Below are 15,154 nucleotides of genomic sequence, written 5' to 3' on the forward strand. Positions count from 1 at the left end.
TCAAATGGACTGCATGCACTTCAGGGAGTCAATGGGAGCTCTGACTGCCTGGGAACTGCAGAATCGGATCCTTGCTTCTCTGGAAAACGACTTGTTAGAAGACTGAGTAATCATTGGTTTCAGAGTAACAGCCGTGTTAGTCTGTATTCGCAAAAAGAAAAGGAGCACTTGTAGCACCTTAGAGACTAACCAATTTATCAGATGTAACTGATGAAGTGAGCTGTAGCTCACGAAAGCTCATGCTCAAATAAATTGGTTAGTCTCTAAGGTGCTACAAGTACTCCTTTTCTTTTTGAGTAATCATTTAAAATATTGAACCAGATGTCACCATTCTCTCTCTCTCTCACACACACACACACAATTTCTGTCTACATTCTGATCACAAGCTCTGGACCGCTAGGGTAGTCAAATCACAGATGGATTGTTAAAGCAATTGATTATGAGTTTGTAGCATTAAAAGGTGAACGTTTTCAAAGTAGACTGTGACAGCAAGGGAGACCCGGAGGTGGTTCCTAAGGAATCTCAGCCTTTGCTGATCTGTGTAGCATTCAAACGATATGAAATAATTTATTTTCTCCATCCCAGCTTGGCCAAAGCATATAAATATCTTCGCTTCTTAACGAAGGGTCTGAATCTCTCATAGGACACACGAACCCCAAATTCGCTCTGAAGTCAAAGGGGAGTTTGTCCTATGGGAGGATTGGGCCCTGACGACTCGATCCTGGGAGGTGTTGAGCACCCCTCAGTTCAGGGCAGTGCATCCAAGGATCGTGCCCCAAATGTCTAAGCCTGCAACTTTGTACTCAGATGAGTAATCTTAATTCAGGCGAGTAGCCCCATGGAAGTCAATAGGAGACTGATGGAATTACTCGTTTGAGTGAGGATTAAGATGTTGTAGGATCAGCACCTCTCTGGAAAAAATCAAGAAGGATTGGGAGCAGGGAGAGATCTTAGCTCATGATTACCTGCTGACACATTGGCGTTATATATTTGCCATCAGTGACTCAGTGCTCCGGTGGGTGCATCCGAAATTGAATTTACTAATAACTTCAGGCTGTAGTATTTAGATCGGATTCTGTGGGAGGAGGGTTGAGGGAATGACAGCAAGTCGCACTTTATTGATAGTGTAGGCAGATGCAGGTGTGGTTTGGAGAAGCCGGGCTCGGGGCCTGATCCTGCTTTCGGCACATTATTCCTGCCTAGATCCAGCACCCCGGCTTTTTGAAGGTCTGGGCTGGCTGCAGCAGCTGCACAGAAATCTCTGTTCCTTTGTCTCTTTGGCCTCCCTACCTGACCTGAAAACAGTTGAGGGATTTGATCCTTTAGTTCACCCCCACGGTGATCCATCCTCTGTTTAAATCTGATTTAATGCTCTAAATAGCCTTTACAAATATAATTAATTGAGGAAACCTCTCTCATCAACAGCCAGTGGAGATTTTTTTTAAAACTATTGTATAAGGACTTTTAATACACTGTTACATAAACGTAGGCGATTGAGGAGACGTTTGGCAGTTTCTGAAGAACTTCCTTGTGGTAACAATACAAACGAAGGCTTTGAGCCTCCAGTTATTACTCAGGCAAACCAGTGGGAACGGAAGCAGGCCCATTGACTTCAATAGGATTTTTGTTTGAGCAGGATCGGGAGCAAACCGCATATTTTAGGTTATTCGAGCTCTTGCAGCGTTTCTCCACTCTCCCAAATGTGGCAGCTTTGGATCAATCTTGTAAGCCTTAATAATGTGAGTATATCTTATAGTGAAGTCATACTCGATTAAAGATGGTTTAGATATGCAAAAGTTGCAGGATCGGGGCGTTTAGGACTACCTCATAAATCCTGAAATTTCCCCCTCATATTAATCTGACAGTAACTCCCGATTGGTTCATTTTGATTTGATGTCACAACTAAATTAAGGGAATGGCTGACAAATCGCTTGCACAGTATGTCAATTTTCCCCCCTTACTGCAAGGGACTGATATTTAAGAAATGAAGTGAACTTCTGTATCTGTGCAAACGTGCAAGCAATTCAACTAGTATTTTGACAAATATAAATAAGGCTGGTGACTTACAGTCGTGTAGCCAGAAAAAGAAGGATTTATTCTCTCAGTTATTCAGTGCACCGTGAGGGATCTGACCTTCTCTTACACACAGAATTTGTCTCGGTTTAAAAATTACACCCCAGAGTCCAGTCTCGCTGTTCCAGCCAAGGTAAACTGCCATTGAAACCAGGAGAAGTTTTGCCTGGATGAAGCTGCAGGATTTTACCCTTGCTATCATTTGCTCTAAATCGTCTCTGAAAATCCAGCAGCCTTTCACTCCGCTCTTCCTTTAGCTGCAGGTCTCTGTGTGTGAGAACATCAGAGCGTTTCTATTTTGGTTGCTTTCTGGGCTCTTACTCTGTGTAATGTCAATACTGCCCTCTACCCGCAACAAACAGCATTTGCACGCAGAATATAGCGGCGTGGGTGGGGGTGTGTGCGTGGGTGGGGACGTGAACCAACATCGTGAGTATAATGCATACTGCATTGAGTACCACAGTGTCAAAACGGGAGCAGATGCTACACTGATGACTTACATGTGGACTGGGGAATGAATTGCTTATATGGCAACCCCCCACCCCAGGTACAGCACTATTCTGTTCCTCAGTTGTTGTCATAACCAGTTGTTATCTACCTGTGTGGAGTTGTGCAGGTCAGGGCTCAGCAGGAATATGCTCATAGCTGCAGTCACGTCCTCTTCTCAGGGAGGATGAACAAAGAAGGCACAAAGCGCGAATCAAGGTGCTTCATATTTTACCTTGCCCCGCCTCCCCCTCCCCCCTTCCTTGGCTCACGTTGCTGTATTATCCAGCCTGATTCCTGGCATTCTTGTCCATGTTTTAAGCGGTGAAGAAGTCATTTCCAGTCCCATGGTCCGAGTTTCACCCTGAACTTATTGAAAAGAGAGTGTGGGGTCAGTTCTGTTTATTATCCAACCAATTAAAACAGGAAAATATGCAAAGCCCTTCATTCAGAGAGATCCGGCCATTGTTATGTCGAAAATCAGAGATTTTTTTTTCTGAAACAAAAAATACATTTGTTACTTTTGAAAAGTGTGTGTGTGTGTGTGTGAGAGAGAGAGTTGTGCGTGTGTGTTTGTTTACACTCTCTCTCTCTCTCTCTCTCTCTCTTCAAATAATGCCTCAATTTACTTAAAAGCCGAGGCACGGTGGTAGAGGAATATTCCACATCTCTCCAGTTTTCAACTGCTCTATTTTTATTTTAACTCTTTTTGTGCCAAATCTGAGAATTAGATCGCCATTCGCCACCCGTTTGTCACTTTCACATAACTCCCTTGCCCACGTCTCCCTTCCCCGCTGCAGAGGGGAAAAGCCAACCCTTCCGTGTCTTCGCTCTTTGCATTCACGTGTGTTGACGCGCCGAGCCCCGTGGAGGTGTAACACGCTAGGGCTCTCCATAGCCTGGGGGCGCGGGGAGAGGAGCGCTCCATTCCCAGCTTGCAGTGGGCAATGTTTCCCTTTCCCTTAGTGCACCGTGATGCCTCATTTTTCACCCCCTCGGGTTCTGTGCTGTCTCCTGGTGAGTTTTTCTTTGTGGGGGTTCCCACTGGCCGGGTGGGCTTTCTCCTGCATAAGTACTAACGTGCTTTACGGCGCAGTTTTCAATTAGAGCTAGTGATATCCCATCAGCCTTCCCTTATTTAAACCCTTGTGCCCTGTCAGATTGGTGACTTAGCTGTCTTTATAGGGAGTTGTTTTGGAAACCTGAAAACAGAACCCCCTCCTCCCCCAGCTCTGCTCTTTCTCCTTCCCCATCTGTTTTTAGGCAGAGGAGTAGAAAATAAATAACATTTTCTTTATTACCTTTAAAGAACAATCTCACAAAACAATAAACAGGGGTGGAGGGGGTTGACTAAACCCTGATTGTTCAAAGGCTCACTGCTCTCCCAGGAATAGTCCCATTGATTTCGATTGGGTTACTACAGTAATGTGAGTTTAAGATTTTGGACTAGGATTTAGGCTGTCTAGGTTCAATTCCCAGCTGCACCCCAGAGTTCCTGTGTGACTTTGGAAAGTCACTTAGGCCAAATTTTCAAAAGAGATCTGAGCCAGATTTTCAAGTGCTCAGAACCTGGAGTTGGAGCTAGATTTTTCAGAAAAGCTCAGTAGCCAACTTATACCCACTGTGCTAAATTCTCCTGAAAGCAAGGCCAGTACTTTCTGCTCCCAAATCTGTAAAATGGGGGTAATGTAATGCTTGCATCCTCCTGCCTTCCCTTTGTCTTGCTCATTCAGATGGCAAGCTCTTCAGGGTAGAGTTTGTCTCTTGCACGTGTTTGCACAGCATTAAGCATTCCAGTCGTGGTTCAAGACTCTAGGTGCTACTGCACTATAAATATAAAAAGAATAATGATGGCATATGGAAAGGGTTTGATGCTAGAAATATTAGTGTGGACACATTCCTTTAATCTCCCCCTGTGCTAGCCATTCACTGGGGATTGGAACACACAAAAGCAGGCCAGCCAGAGAGAGGATGTCTTTAAGTAGCAATCACCAACACAGTTGCTCAGACTGACCTTATCAAATGAGTTTATTTTGATCCTTGAGCTGTACTGAAAACATTAGACCTGCTTCTTGTGATTGCTTATAGTGTATTGAATAACAGCCACCCTTCTGAAAAAGTGAAAAGAATTTTCAATAGGATTCCACAAAAAATGACTCTGAGGCCTTATCTCCACAAAGCAGCAACACACACTACAGGGGTATAATTTCTAAAATGGACTAACATGTTGCAAATTAATTGGCCCAGGTATATCGTACTGGTGTGCACTAAAGGTTTCCTAGCATGCTTTAATGTAGTACTGTTTGAAACAGCAGTATGTTAGAGCATACCCGGGAACCTTTAGTGCACACCAGCAGGGTCTATATGGACCACTTAATGAGCAACATGCTAGTGTGCTTTAGAAATCACACTCCAGCAGGGTGCATTGCTGCAGTGCATAGATAAGCCTTGAATGTCATGATGGAAGATCAAATCAGAGACAGGAAAGCTGAGGCAATCAATGAGTTCTTACCATTTATTTGGATGGGTGTTTTATTAATTTCTTTTTTAAAGTTTAGAAACCTGATGTCTGTTTATTAGTCAGTCAGGATTAGGGAGGCTGGAAAGGAATTCATTCCAAATAAACTGCATACTGCCTCTAGTAGAATTTCGTTTTCAATAAACATTAGTATTTATGTGACCGTGGTTAAGGAACTTAAAAATCCCTTGTTAAACAGCATCATTTAGATGCCAAACCTCATTACGCTACAAGAAAGTTTTACTGTGTAAACATTCTTCTGATTTGTGTATCTTTCAGAATGGACATTCTCTGGTGAGAAAGAGTTAAGACAAAAATAACATGAATGCACAGTGAAATGTAACCACTGCCACATTTTCCTTTAGGCTGTCCAGCTCCAGGTGTACAAAGGATCCCTTTCAGGAAATCTCATTATTGGGATTTCACACGTAAGTTAATTTTATTTCTGCCTACAGACAGCTCTGAGCCTCTAACATGGGCCATCATCCTTGTGCTCTTAAGTGTCATGAAAAGTGCAAAGACGTGAGCCACAATTTGTTACATTAAATCAACACAGACCCGGTTATAAAACCTGCAGTTGGACACACTTGTTAACCCTTGACTCCTGTGGGCTTTGGATCAGGGCAATGAGAACATTAAGTTTTGGCTTAGCATATGTTAGCTAGCTTCCCCTGATTTAGTGTGGTGTACATAGCTTCTCTGAACAGAGGAATATTTCAGATCCAGAAAACAAAACACTAATTGAGGGCAATTATAAAATAGTGAATAGAAATGGGATACTTTATTTCTCTCTTAAACAAAATATTTTTGTAAAGTAATGTAAGCTTAATTAAATTAAGGGAGTAAAGTGTTAATGGTGTAATGCAAGTTAAATAGTGCATGCTATACCAATCTTCATTTTGGCCTTGAGGAGCACTTTAATGACAATAGATGTTAACTCTTTGTCAGCTGGCCAAGGGCAGGAAAGAAACAAGTAAAATGGTCTTATGGTTGAACCGTCTTTCAGGAGAGGCATTCACCATGGAGGAGGTCTTTCATAGCTATTAAGCTTAAAGGCACACAGTCAACCCAGTCAATTGCAAAAGTTAGTCTGAAGTATTTTCAGGTATTACACATGCCCCAGAGTCCCCCTGCCAATATTTATTATGTTAGTTACATTTTCCTATTTTTACCAGGCTTTCTTGCCTCCTGTTGTTCTGAAAACAAACAACAGAGGACACTGGTATGTCAAACACAAAGTGATGTCAAATGCCCTAAATCAACAAGTTGAAAAACTAGAGACCAATAATTTGTCACTAATCTTAGGTAAAAAAAATCAGACAAAAGTGTGATTTTTTTAAAGTTAATCATGTCTCTTATCACACAAATTAATTCACCTTAGATAGGGTCAAAGAATACAAAAGGTGACATATATACATTTTGGGGAATAAACCTGACAAGTTTCCTCCGCTGTTCTTCGTGGTGTGTTGTTGGCTGTTGTTTGTGAGTATGTGGATGACTACTGGTTCATTCATGAAAATGTTAATGAGTTTTAAAAGTTTCATGAACTGTAGCACAAATGATTATTCATCTGAAAATTCCTCCTACAAGTGCACTATTCATTATTTCCAGTTTAACTTTCTACTATTTCACAATAAAACCTTGCAGCAAAGACTTGTCTAGTTGTATCCACCTTTAACTTGTTTTTTTAATAATAATTCTTGCTATGTTTGCTAAAGAATACATGTGTTCAGAAAACAGTTTGCTGTTATTTCTTCTTTTCTTCTCAAGCCATACCACAGTGAAGCAGGAGGGCCATGCACTGATTGGGATCGGCAGCTGTACTTCCCATTAATATCAGTGGGAGATGCATGCCCCTGGCACTTTAATTTGTGTCATCATCATCACATATTTCCATGGCAACAATCTAGTGTCACCAATGTGAGAATAGAAGATCATAGCTGGATCCAGCAGAAGCAGAGCTTTGAGAGCAAAAGCTCTTGCTATAAATCCAAAGGGTATGCAGAAATTAACGAGCAAAGTAAATTACTCTAATGTTCCCTCCCTGCCAACAAATGTTCTTTCTCCATTTCCTAGTGTGCCTTTAAGATGCTCCACAAATTTTGAAAAGAAACAGAGGAAATATTGAAAGTATCTGATGAATTTATTGTTAATACAGTATCATCAAACATTTGTTTTCTTGCTGGCATAGCCTTTTCCCTTGTGCTCTAAATCTGATGCCCCACAAAACACTGCCTTTTCTTTTGTTTAATCTTGTTTGGGAAGCCTCTGATTTTGCGTTTTTTGATAAACCACTGTTCACTTCAGCCCAAATGAGTAAAGTGCTGGCTGGGACAGTCACAAGTTACCCTGAAATAGAAATGGGAACCACTTGTTTAAACATCGTAGAGTCCCAAGGCTCTATAAGCAATCACAGAAAGAGGGTTTTTTTTTGTTTTTTGTTTTTTTTTTTGGAGCGAGAGGAGAGTAAGGGGATTATAGGGAAGAATGTCTGCTTGGGCTGCAACAAACACCATAAGATTTCATTTTATTTTTTTTCCCATTAGCTTTTCCATTCCTTGAGGAACAATTTTCAGTATCTGAATCAAAGAGCATTATTTCAATTTTGTTTTGTTTTATCTTAGCCTTTTTTCATGTTTTCATTTTAAAAGTGACAGATTTGGTAAAACCCTCAACTGTTTCCCATTAAGGGGGGAGAGTTCACCAGTGTGTCTTTCTGATGTTCCACATTACACATTGTAGAGTTTAAAGCAGGAAAACACACTAAGTAGTTACAGTTGGCTTGATGTGTAAAGTCCTTATTTCTTTATCATTCTGAGTTCTGGGGGAGGTATCAGAGAGAATATTCTGGAAAGGGATGAGCAGGTTTTGATTGCACATACTTACATCTTTAAGTCAATGGGCCAAATTTTGCTCTCATTTACCTGAAGTAAGTTAATTACATTTGATCAAACTGGTCCATTTTTGGAAAGGTCTAGCACAGGGGTGGCCAACCTGAGCCTGAGAAGGAGCCAGAATTTACCAATGTACATTGCCAAAGAGCCACAGTAATACATCAGCAGCCCCCCATCAGCTCCCCCACCCCACTCCCAGTGCCTCCCCCTTCCTCCTCTCGCCTCTGGATCAGCTGTTTCGTGGCATGCAAGAGGCTCTGGGGTGGGGAGGGGGAGGAGCAAGGGCATGGCACGCTCAGGGGAGGGAGCAGGAAGGAGAGAAGTGGGGCTGGGCCTGTGGCAGAGCCAGGGGTTGAGCAGTGAGCACCCCCCCAGCACACTGGAAAGTTGGCGCCTGTAGCTCCAGTCCCAGAGTCAGTGCCTATACAAGGAGCCGCATATTAACTTCTGAAGAGCCCCATGTGGCTCCGGAGCCACAGGTTGGCCACCCCTGGCTAGCATATGAAAGGAAGATTTTCAAACTCTATACAGGCCCATACATTTTTGCCTTACACGGAACCTTCTGATAGCAAAGTCCTCTTCTTTGTGAAATAAAGTAGTAGTCAGATTTGCAGTTTGCAGTTTGCACACTATAATGCACTGAGGGTGAAATCCACTACTCTAGCATGTGTACTTCTGTATACACTTTACTGCAGTGTTTCTCAGATAAGGGATACGTAGAGGTCTTCCAGGGGGATACATCAAATCACCTAGATATTTGTCTGGTTTTACAACAGGTTACATAAAAAGCACTAGCGAAGTCAGTACAAACTACATACACACAATGACTTAGAATCTATGATTGTTTTGTTTATACTGCTCTATATTCTATACACTGAAATGTAAGTACACTATTTATATTCCGGTTGATTTATTTTATAATTATATGGTAAAATCAGAAAGTAAGAAATTTTTCAGTAGTAGTGTGCTGTGACACTTGTATTTTTATGTCTGATTTTGTAAGCAAGTAGTTTTTAAGTGAGGTGAAATTTGGGGGTACACAAGACAAACTCCTGAAAGGGGTACAGTAGTTTGGAAAGGTTGAGAGCCACTGCTTTAGAGTGCTGCAACCAGGCAGATTCAATACATCCTATCAAAAAGGGAACAAACTAAGGAAAGTCTATCAATTTGTGGTTTCTGGTGGTTTTCTGTGAAGTAGTGGTGTGGCTTGGTCACCCACCAGATATTAATTCCCTCTGGTTCTACAGTGGATGGTTCTTGTAGCTGAGATTGAATTTGTAGTTCTACTCCTGCTAGCAGATGGAGCCATCTTTGGTTAGTGTCAAGTGTTAAGACTTGCTTTGATTTTGATTTTTTGTTAAAATTTTCTTTGGGTTTTTTTTTTAGACGAATTAAGAACAAGTCTTAAATGTGTTGCCTTCAGAATTTTGGACTCAGAGAAAATATATGTGATGATAAGTTATAGCCTATCTACAGCCATATATAGGATAGGCAGCAGGTTTAATACAAACAAGAGGGTGTTATTTTTCACACAATATGGAACTCATTGCCACTGGATGTTGTGATGTTCAAAAAAGAACTAGATAAGTTCAAAAAGAACTAGATAAGTTCATGGAGGATAAGTCCATCAGTTGTTATTAGTCAAGATGGTAAGGGATGCAGCCCCGTGCTCCAGGTACACCAAAACATCTGATTGTCAGAAGCCAGGAGAGGGAGACAGGGATGGATCACTCCAGGAGCACTGTTCTGTACTCTCCTCCTTAAGCTCTGGTTTGGGCCATTGTTAGAGACAGGATACTGGGCTAGCTGGACCATTGGTCTGCACCAGTATGGCATTTCTTATTCTCTTACAGCCTATTGGTACATCTTTTTATGTGTGAAGTCATGTCAAAGTTATCCTAGGTTTTTCTTATACGAGCTGAAGTGGATTAATGTATGTCTGCTCGTAAAAATATTTTAGAGATTGGAGAGATCATTTTCCAACACAAAAGAATGAATTGTTGCCCATTATTGGACATGGACACAGCTGCTTACAAGATGTATTGATTATAAGAAAATATTGAGGAATATCATGATGGATGGAAATTTCTTCTAGACTATATGAGGATTTAATTCATCTTGAAACTTCTGGATCAGTGGGGATGTTGAACTGTACACTGTTGTGCTAGTCCTCTCTTTTTCTTAATCTCACCTTCACTTCTTTCACATATCCTTCTTTTCTCTTTGATAATACGTCTAGCTTTTGATATTTTATAGTGTTAAGTGGCAATAATACACCATACTTCATTATACCCTTTGTGACACCATTGTCTGTCTCTCACACTTTTTTCTAAGTCAAATCGCTGTTTAAAAAAATCACATATGTAATGTCTTTATCCTAAACCATTGCCTTTATACCAAGAGCTGCATCTATGTCTGCATTTTAGCAATGTGAACAGTTTGAAGATGGGATTTTCAAAAGTGGCCAGTTGGCCTAGCTCTGTTCTCATTGATTGCTTTTGAGATAAAGTTAATCAATTAAACACCAACAAATCAACATGCAAAGTGAACACTGTTGACTTACAAAAGATTTAAATGAGTAGTCTTCAATGGATAATTCTTCCAGTAAAGACAAGCATGTGATAGAGAGGTTTTAAAATAATCGTTCTTTTATGACTGAGTTCTCTTAAGTGTAATGGGACCTTTTACATTTTAGAAAAATGTCTTAAGTACCTATAAGCCAAGGTATGGAGTTTTCCATTTAGTGGTAATCTTCATTTTGTGTTTCTTAGACCCAAAGCAAGTCAGTTAGCAATCTACGGATTTTGATCAAATCAGAGTTTAGGGTGGCTTGAGATGCAAATGAGGAAAAGAAGATATGGGCAATGGAAAATATCCTCTTTACTACTTGCATTAATGAATCTGCAAACAGAGAATAGCTGCTAGTTTACAGCCACAACTCATATAACAAAATACAAAATAAGCCAAGTGAAGGACTCGCGGTGTGACGAGACTATTCTGGAACCACTCTTTTAAATGATTTTATGTGAATTCTGATGTTCCCATAACATAATCAACTACCTCCACTTATTTAAAAAAGGAATTGCATATTTGTAAAATAAATGAATGATTAAAATTCATTAAAAAACCCAAGTACAGTGGATTCCTAGGAAACTCGAGATACAGTGAAATCTCATTTATTATGAAGTAAGATGAAAATCCTTTATTCTTTTGGTCTTAAATTAATCCATGATGTCAAAGTCAGAGAAAGGACCTTTGCGCAACTTAATTTCACACTGGGATTGTAAATGCTTGCCTGTGTACCTGCTTGTGATGGAGAAGGAGTCTCTGTGTCAGTTTCACGTGGGCTGGCTCACAGTGTTATAATGGGATGGGCATGAGATAAGCCTGGGGAAGAGCCACAGGATCCATTTCTATGTGGCTCTCGTGGCTCCAATATCCCATTCAAGGGGCACAGAAAGGTTGCAACCACCGGTCCAGTCCGTAGGCTGCAGTGCTGCATCCTGGCTCTCGGGTGAATGACATCAACTTCACCTTTGTGATGTGAGGTGTCGTAGAGGAAGATATATAACTATGTTGCTAGACTATATAAAGCCCAGCCACCTTTCCTGAATAGAGCCCAATTGCTCAGGTTTTACAGTGGAGTAGTGGATTTCACCCTCAGTGCATTACAGTGTGCAAACTGAAAATCTGAGTATGGAGACATTATGTTATGAAGAGGACTTTGCTAAAACATTTCCACATTAGTCAAAAATCTGGGGGCCTGAGTTTTCAAGTGTCTACCAACAGTGAGGCCTTCAAACTTGAGCTGTTCAGGGCCTGATTTTCAAAAGTGCTGAGCACACTCAACTCGAACTAAAGTCAATGGGAAACTTGGGAACTTAAAGTCTCAGAAAGTTAGGTCCAACGTACCACAGTCTGGGAATCCGGAATCAGAGGGTTCTTTTGAAAATTTGGCTTATGGGAAATGCTTTTGTTTTTCTTTTAGCCATTATTTACTTGTATTACAGTAATACCTTGAGGCCCTAAGATAGATTAGGACCCCAGTTTGCAAACACATAGTAAGAGCCACTCCTTGCCCTAAAGAGCTTACAGTCAAATAGTTCTATGATTTTTTTTTCCAGAATATTACTTGTTCTTAAAGTTAAAGGAAAGTTTTTGCTTATGAGAAACATGAGGGGCCTGTTTCTTAGCAGGTGTCAGTCGCTGCATTGAAGTTAATGGAGTTATGCTATATCAGTTGAGGATCTGGATTTATACTAGTGCATGCACTTAGCAATGTCTCTTTTGTTTATGCTATCCTCTGTGTCACTTATTAACTAACAGAACAACTGTGATGATATGTTTATACTTTTCATACTGTATTTGCTTTCTCCCAGACAGCTGAATGGAATGATGATTTTCTGTGTTAGTAATCTATTACTTTCTATTTAGAAACCGAAAAGAAGCTCCATCTACTGGAAACCCAGTTGTGGGAAAGTGCCTTAAGAGCAATTACATTCTATGATTAATGGGAGGAGCACATGTGTGTATTCTGCCCCAGTGGCTCTGACACAATATGAGAATTATTTTTCTATATCACTTACATTATAGTCGAAATGTGAAATGAGCTCCATGTGGCAGCAACCAAAAGGTTACGGGGGGGGAGGGGGGAGGGAGGAGGAAGAAGCACTCTCAGAAAGTTTCAGTTATCCCTTGAAGCTATATTACAACATATACTACTCCTAATTGAATCAGTGTGAGAACCTTTCCCCCTCCATTTAAATCAGTGCAAGTCTCTGTCCACTTGCCTCTTGAGACACATACATCTGATATGAAGAAAAGTGCAGGGGACACCAACACCTTCGGTATGACTTTAACATTTTGCTCAATACTTTAACTGAGAACAAAGGAAACTTTGCTTCTTACTTCTCCCGAGCCTTCCCCCGCTAACCTCCATGTGACTGCTGTATCACCAGAGACTGATCCTGCAGTCCCTGCTCAGCTAAGACTGCAATAGGTGAGTCAATGGGAGTTTTGCCTGAGTAAGAACTGCTACATCTGAGCCTAAATCACAATAAGGTGGGTACTGTTTTCTAGTAAACTTGCTGTGAGTAGCCTAAGAGCCTCAGAAGTTCTAAATAGTCATTAGGAGTGTTGATGATGATGATGATGACTCTGGGGATTGTGGCTGTTAAATCAATGAAACAAGTCACATCAAACTAGCTGTCTCTTTAGGAAAGAAAATGTACTGCTCATTCAAAGAACAGCAAGCATCAAGGATATCAAATGAGAATGATGAACAACTGACTAAGGAATGGTTAACTTAAGAACAAAACAATATAGTAATACAGGGAATACTGATGTTCAGCTGGGAGAAAGTGTTGTTTTGTGCTCCACAGGTATCAGTTTTTGGACCTCTGCTAGATGTGACTTTCATGGAAACATCAACTTTTTAATTAGAAGGAGCATGGTCTAGTTTGTGAGAGCAAGGGGATGAGTGTTATGACTCTTGGGTTCTGTTCCAGGCTCTCTCACCAACTCCCTGCTTAATCTTGGCAAACATTTAACCTATATGTGCATCATTTTAAACCTTCTGTAAAATGAAGCCAACAAACAATCACTATCTCATTAGGGTGTTGAGGCTTAATTAACATTCATAAGGCATTTTGAGAACCTTAGATGACAATTGTTTGATGTATTTTAAAAGTATAATTATTTCTAAGTAACACGAAATTAAATGACTTCTCAGAAAGCAAATGACAACTGATATCCAAACACACGTTTGTTATGTAATGGCTGGGGAAATATCCACATATGCAAAGTAATATATTTGTCACAAAAACATATGGCTCTTGTATTAAATACATGGGATGAAGATGGATTATGAAGCCTTTGAAAAGGCCCTTGGTTTAAATGTATACTGCTCTCTGAAATGTCTAGATAAATTTACTGGAACCATTAAAACCAGTTAGATTGTCAGGATGCATTAGACTTAATACACTATGAAAGAAGTGGGTGACTGGAGATGAGAAAGAAGGGTTCCAGCAGAAGGGAAGAACACAAGTGAAGTTTTGGAATAGCCTTCCAAGGGAAGCAGTGGGGGCAAAAGATCTATCTGGCTTTAAGATTAAACTCGATAAATTTATGGAGGAGATGGTATGATGGGATAACATGATTTTGGTAATTAATTGATCTTTAAATATTCATGGTAAATAGGCCTAATGGCCCGTGATGGGATGTTAGATGGGGTGGGATCTGAGTTACTACAGAAAATTCTTTCCTGAGTATCTGGCTGGTGAATCTTGCCCATATGCTCAGGGTTTAGCTGATCGCCATATATGGGGTCGGAAAGGAATTTTCCTCCAGGGCAGATTGGAAGAGGCCCTGGAGGTTTTTCGCCTTCCTCTGTAGCATGGGGCACGGGTCACTTGCTGGAGGATTCTCTACTCCTTGAAGTCTTTAAACCACAATTTGAGACTTCAATAGCTCAGACATAGGTGAGAGGTTTTTCGCAGGAGTGGGTGGGTGAGATTATGTGGCCTGCGTTGTGCAGGAGGTCGGTTAGATGATCATAATGGTCCCTTCTGACCTTAATATCTGTAAATCTATGAAACATAGATAGAAAAAGTGCTAAAAAAAAGGGTAGGGAGAATCAGAAGTAGAGAGGGGAGGGGCTGCAAGAGAGAAGCAGAAAAGAGGAAAAAGGAACGAGAAAAGGAAAAAGAGAAAAGGAGAGTGAAACTAACAATAAGAGTAATATTTTGCACCTACTGTATCTAGCAGCTTTCACCAGAGGCTCTCAAAGGCCTTCACTAAGCTGAAAGAAAGAGAAGGCCCAATCATATTCCCCTGATCCATACATGGAAAGACTTTGTTTTCATGGATCTCACCCCTCTGGTCTGGAAAAGGGAATCCAGCTACATCTACAGCACTGTTCCCTCTTTGTCAAGCAGCAGTGCAGGACATGAACTGGGCAGGCTGAGGGAGAGTGGGCCAGGGACAAAAATCCTCATCTCATTTGCTCCATTGAAGGATAACACACCCAGTGCAGTATATTACCTTTCAACAGCCCCATACCCTAGGGCCATCCATGCTACTTGAGGGCCACACCTTTTGTCCCCCATGAAAAGAATCAATGCCACTCCCCCAATAGAAGAGTGCACAGCACACTCTGCAAGGGGACCCTCAGAGCTTCCTGCCT

Source organism: Caretta caretta, chromosome 9 (genome assembly GCF_965140235.1).
Source record: "Caretta caretta isolate rCarCar2 chromosome 9, rCarCar1.hap1, whole genome shotgun sequence".
NCBI classification, from domain to species: domain Eukaryota; kingdom Metazoa; phylum Chordata; order Testudines; family Cheloniidae; genus Caretta; species Caretta caretta.